This window comes from Lactuca saligna, chromosome 2 (assembly GCF_052625555.1).
Source record: "Lactuca saligna cultivar CGN05327 chromosome 2, ASM5262555v1, whole genome shotgun sequence".
Classification (NCBI taxonomy): Eukaryota; Viridiplantae; Streptophyta; class Magnoliopsida; order Asterales; family Asteraceae; genus Lactuca; species Lactuca saligna.
This window is the reverse complement of record NC_136418.1, coordinates 82577782-82584804: the sequence shown is the minus strand read 5'-3', so window position 1 is coordinate 82584804 and position 7023 is coordinate 82577782.

The window sequence follows — 7023 nt, the reverse complement described above, 5'->3', positions numbered from 1 at the left end:
ACATATGAGAAATAAGAGTTGATGGCATGGTTGGATTACAAAGAATGCCTCGATTAATTTTATATGTATTCACTTATTACTATATGTGGTTGTAACTTCTCGAAATTTAGAGCATATTATTCTGATATAAAACTTTAACTTCTAAATATAGATTTGGAAGTATAAATCTACGTGGAACTGCATAGCAGTTATCTTACCTAAGGCGAAGTAACAAAATGTATAAAAGTTGTGAAGTCAATATATGACTTAAAGAAAGATTTGGAAAAATGGTATCAAAAGTTTGAATATGTCATTCAATATATATATATATATATATATATATATATATATATATATATATATATATATATATATATATATATATATATAATGGCACTATAAAGTAAATAGATCTATATAAACGGGACTTTAAAGTATTATTCTTTTTTCATGGAAAAATACGATATTTGAAAGAAGACTCGTGTATGGTATAATCATAATCACATTTGCCCAATGTTATTGTGAATTCACAAATACATGTAGTGCATATGCTTATCGTATTATGCTGACACAGTTATACATATTCAATAATGGTTACTTTAGAGTATTAAAAACCATATTGATAATGCTCAACATTTGTTAGAAAATATAGGATAACCAATTTACAACTTTATCCAAGGTTGGACTATAAACTAAAGGTAATTGTAAGTTCTTGGAAAACATCCAAGGATGAGCCAATACATCTTATATAAGTACATGGTGATGTAAATAACTAGTGAGTCTCAACCTATTTGTCAAATACATAACATCATTCAACAACGACCCTTAAGATGAGTTATCTTTAATGACTACTTAAAGTTAAAATAAGACTATGGATCCACTAATGAAATGCTTGAAATGAGGTGTTGTTATGAGGAATAAAACTAAAACCCATGAATTAATAAGTTATTACAAAGGAAACCCAACCTAGTTGACTTGATATCCCAAGATCTGGGTTCAATCGAACAACCTACTTGCATATAACCTTCATCAATCACTCTGGGGCTCAACCTGAACCCATTACTAAAATAGACAGTGATTCATGTTAAGCTAATAAAAGTAGATGATAAATTAGAAATTGTCATGCATTAACTTTTACACCTATATTATAGAGAAGTGGAGTCTCTTCAAAGGGATTTGTATGAGCACATTGCTAAGAGCTCTTATAGAACCAGACAAGTGTTCATGACCATAACAGTCACATCAATGAGAACTTAACTATGACAAGGATAATCATGTGAGACATGTGTTGATTATTTACACAAATGACAGAACAGTTCAAGGAAATCAAGTCTACTGGTCCGCTAGTAATATAAATATGTATCTTAAGGGAAAGTTCAAAAGGTAACACCTACCTATCCTATGTACGATTCATTTATTGGATTTTATCTAGTAGTTTGTAAATGTTTGATCAATTTCAATTTATGTGGAGAATTGTTGGGAATAAAATGGTAAATTGAAAATAACCACCAAAGTTGAGGGATTGAATGGTGTATAATCAAAAATTGATGTTTAATTTCCAGTAACAATTCGTAATTAAGAACGATATTAAATATAATCTCGCGTTACAAATTATTTTTTAATAATGGTTTAATTGCGTTGTCGGCTATGGTTTGTTGTATAAATACAACATGTATACAACCATTTTAGAGACACAAAAAATGCAATCAAACTTTCTTCTTCCTCTATGCATATTCTTTTTCTTATTGTAACTAATGTATAATCCAATCCTATTGAGGGTCCGAATGATATAGAAGAACCACTTGAGGCTGTTGTATCCTAAAAAACAAACACCCGGTAGCGGACTAATTTGTTTTAAAGACATTGTGTTAAACACATGCCTTAATGTTTTTATTTTTTCTGTTTGATTTCGTATATTTCCGTAATATTATTTCTACAGAAATCGTATTATATATATGAATTCCAATGGACTTGCCCTCCGAAATGCGTGGGGTGAGTTCTCCTAATTATCATATATTTTTTAACCATCTATACTATAAAAGATAAATAATAATTTATATAATCTCATTTTATATGAATAACTGTATTCTGGTCCTGGTCCTTTAATCATAGCTGGAAAACTATAACAACCTATTTATGATCAATGCTCTAAGTCTACGCTTGAAAGTTATATAAGATGGAGGACAAAGTTTTCTATTATGTGACATGGAACAAAAGTCATTCATGAGTTCAATGAAAAGAAATAGAAACATATATTTTTAAAGAGAAATGTAGATTTTACAATAATGTTTTTTAAGTACAAAATGAAGAGAATTTCTATGCGATAATTTATATAATTTTAGTGTTTATAATTAACGGAATTTGAGCCTGATTAGTCGTGACAGGATAACCATGAATATCTATTTTTAATATGTTCCAAGTCTACGCTTGAACGGGATAACAACTTAATTGTAATTAATATGTTCCAAGTCTACGTTTGAACGGGATAACAACTTAATTATAATTAATGGAAATTGATATTTTCCAAGTCTCCGTTTGAATGGTACTACAAAATGTCTATTTTTTGATAAGAGAATGTAGAAACGTATCCTTCTAGAGGAAATGTAATTCTTTCAATAATTTCGTAATGAATTTTTTAAGCACGATATAAAAAGCCTCAAGTTCACCCGGTTTATATTTATAACAATAAAATAAAAAATATTCATTAAAATTATTATTTTAAGATGTCTAATAAAACTGTATGACAACTTTTTCATTTATCATAAAATAAGCACTTAAATCGTTAAAAACACTTACATATTCACCTTATTATCTTTTTCTAAATAAAAATTCGTGAATTTATTTCTTGCAACATAATGTCGTCATTTGTTTTTGTTTAATTAAGAGGTTGTAAAAACCTAAAAATTAAATAAGATATGTATTTCTTAAAAACTAGGACTTTACTCGCCGTACCTTGCGACATCAATAATGGATTTAAAACAAACTTTTTCAGTAGCACATCGAAACTTCGGTGGAACTAAGTAGGGACCAAAATCATGCATAAAATCTTAGAAGGACGTAAGTTGCCAAAATATAAAAGTCAGAAACAAATCCATATCAAACAAAATGCTTAAAAGTAAGCATGATACCTAAAAAAATATTTAAATCAAAACATAGATAAACTCGATTCACCAAAACGTGAAAAAAATATAATAATAATAATTACATCGAAACATAAGCATACTAAAATTTATTCCAATACGTACATACAAAAAGAAAGCAATTTTTTTTTTAAATTGACGAATGAAAATTTTAAATTTACGTCGAAACGCTGACAATCTCGAATTTATATTTATAGATATATAAAACTAATACATATTAAATTAGTTTTTTTTAAATAAATTAACCAATTTTACAACCTTAAATTTTGAGGGGTGTAAATTGAAATTTTACAAAGTAGAGGGTAGTAATTGTATACAGGGAAACACATTAAAATATGGAGGGTTAAAATCATATTTGAAAAAAAAATCATAGTTTCAGGGCGAAATTGACATTTTAAAAAGTAACAAAAAGTCAAGTTAAGGGGGTAAAAGCATCATTTTAAAAAGTATAAGGAAGGAAATGTCATTTATTTTGTATTTAGAAGATATCATTTATTTTTTCCATGTATAGGGAGAGAATTGGGAAAAAATAGAAGGGAGGAAAAGAAAAGAAACTGAGCACTGACTTTTGTATTTAGAAGATATCATTTATTTTTTCCAAAGTTTAGGTTATCACTATAAATCACAACTATAAATCACAACAGACACTTTTTACATATAAAGTTGTTAGAATTTTTATGTTTTGAACTTGTCACCTAAGATCCAAAGTTCTGAAGATCGGGATCTATTTGGATTTGCAAGATTGTAAGTGTAATATCGGGATCGAGATCCTAAGATCTTACAAGATAAAATATAATTTTAATTATTAATTTTGAAACATTAAAAATATTTCAAATATTTAATTTTTTGTTCAAAAGTTATAAAAACTTTAAAATATTAATCATAAGTCACAACACAAAATAAAAAACGGTAAATTGGTAAAAGGTAAAAGACATAAAATATTAAAAAAATTGATTTGCAAACTAAATAAATAAATCAAGAAAAGGTAGGATCGGATCGGATCCCGATCCTATGATCCTACCTACGATCTTACGATCCTACCCCAAATACGATCCGTTTACGATCCATATCGTTTTTCATACGTACGATCGTACGTCCTACGATCAGGATCGTGGATTTGACAACTATGCTAAGACCATCTCGGACCTTAACCTCTTTTACACACAAAAATAGTGTGAAAATGTTGTAAATATGGTCTTTATCTCCGATTCAACGCAAGTTTTTGCAATAAAAAAAATTATTTCAAGTGTATTATCTCTTTTAACTTATTTATATTTTCAAAATTACACGTACTATTAATTATCTTTAAAAATTTGTCTTAAATCTTTTTTTAACAATAAATTTAGAATTATATTATTAAATAAATATAATCAAACAAATAATTTGTATCTAATTGAAAAAATTAATTTTATATGAAGGAATAATTACATCTAAAATAGGGAAATCCCTAATAATGTCGTAAAATTTTGACCTATTTTACGTTTTAGTCCAATTTTTTTTAATAAAAATAGCTGAAAAATAGTAAATCTGACCCTTTTTTTTTTTTTTTTTTTTTTTTACATTTTCAATTGGTAACCTGCTGAGGTGGCGTGCCAAGGTGGAAGTTGGTTAACGTGGCAATTGACGTGCATGCCACATCAACATATTATGTTGACAAGAAAAATAAACAAGCCTAAAGAAGAAAACATGCTCGATGTGAACTGATGAGTTAAGAATTCAATCAAGTAATGATTTCAGTAGAAGTATTTGAAAATGAAAAGTAAATAACTTTGTTTAAGCTCTTGATTAGTCTGGAAGCAGTCAAGTTATAAAGTAGTAAATGTGTTCCGGAAAAGCGATACTTATAACCTAAGACTACAAGATATACATAAAGACTTCTCCATTAAAGTGAAACTACATAAGGCTCTCTCAAATACATAGATATGTCGAAGGTGCGGAACCCTCGATATAGAGTACAGGCTATCACATTGATACAAACATTGAGACACAAAGACTTTGAGATTATATATCTTCACAACAACTTGTACCCTACATTCTCCCCCTTTGTGAAGAATAATCAAGTCTTCAAACAGTGAGCAATGTCTTTACAACTTCCATCAGTGTCTTTCAAATCTCCAAGTAGCAACATATCACATTTATTATTTCTTGCCTATCTCCATTTGTATTCTTCTTACACTTAGTTATTATGAGAAAAATGTTTGTTAAGTTCGTTGTTGAATACATATCCTTTAAATCAATGTAAAAGAAATGCTTTTTTGGTACACCCTTCACCTTTTTTCCTTTAAAACACCTCCCAATGGTTTCAATATAATCTCCCAATCATCATACTGCTAAAGATCAACTCCATCCAGCTTTGTATTTGGATTCTTTCCAGGCTTGTTGTATGCTTTTGCAATCTCAAAGTCAATCAACCCCAAATGAGCAAGATCGCAATCAATCAAATTCTTCACATGTGTTTATCTCAAAATATAAGATCTCTTATCAGTAACTTGCTTATCATCAAGAGTATTGATAAAATATGCCAAGCTGATAAGATCATTCAAATGCATAAGGGGGAATCTGCAATGGTAAACTCTCTCTCTCTCTCTCACACAGACACACACACACACACACTCTAATCAGCTCTGATGACCTTGTACCGATAATTCAGAAGATGATTCTAAGACTCTATATCCTTCGATATTGAGATAAGCTTCACAATTTTCTTTAATGACCAAAATTCTTCCTCTTTTCAAGAACTGCATGAAACTTTATTTTACCACTTTTGTAGGTTTCATCTTGAAAGTTGTTAGGCAACTTGAATTGAAAAAAGTAAACATCAAAGGGTTAAAAGGAAAATCAAGTTGTTGCATTGGCAAATTCTCAGTAACGAAACTTTCCTTTGGCGCTTTCTCAAATGCATCAGCTTCTCCAAATGTTACAGTCTCTATTAATTTAAGGTTTTGTTGACATCACCCTTATTCAACCTTGGTGGATTATTTTTAATTTGCCTCAAGAAGCTATTTAACTGCTTCAGCTTCTTAATCTCTAACTCTTTTAATCTTTTCTTCTCTTCATCAGTTTGCTCAACACCTTTGCATTTATCTTTGTTTGTTGTACTTGTTGGCTTGACAATCAAAGAACTTCCTTCATTACTTGTTATCCCTTTATTCAACTATAAGTTTCTCAAATCAATCTCCACATTTTTAGTTACAACTGAACTAGAAGTTACATTTGATGTCATTATCTGAACACACTTGCTTAAAATAGGAAATGTAACTAAATGAGAGAAGACCTTTCCAACAACTTTTCCTTTATCTTCTCCACCTCCCATTTTTTTACAACACTCCATTATTCCCCCTTATGAGACTTACGAAGCACATGGATCATTTGTGGGAAGCCTCACCACCAAGTCCAAAATGGGTGCCCATTGAGTTTTGAAAGTAGCTTCTGTCAAACATAAAGCTTTGGAGAGTTGCGCATTAGACATCAAAGATGATGAAGTAGTTGCAAAATTGGAAATTTGTTCTTGAAAATAATTTAGAAAAGTCTAAAATCCTTTGAATATTGCATTATCTAAACCATATTTCTTTCCCAACATTGTTTTGTATTCAACATCGAAGGCTTGGACATCCTCTACTAATGTCTTCAGAATTTATATATATATATATATATATATATATATATATATATATATATATATATATATATATCAACATTGCTTTGAAAACCCGAAAAGGAATCACTAATCTTCTTAACTTCTGAAGATATAAGATCCCAAACACCTTGAATTTTCCACTTAATTGACTCCTTTAAAGTTGATAATCCCTTCTCAAGTAACTCACATAGCTCCCTTGCAACATTCTTGTCTTATGTTAACTCAAACTTGAATGACTTCAAGTTATCTTCAAGTCTTCCATGTATG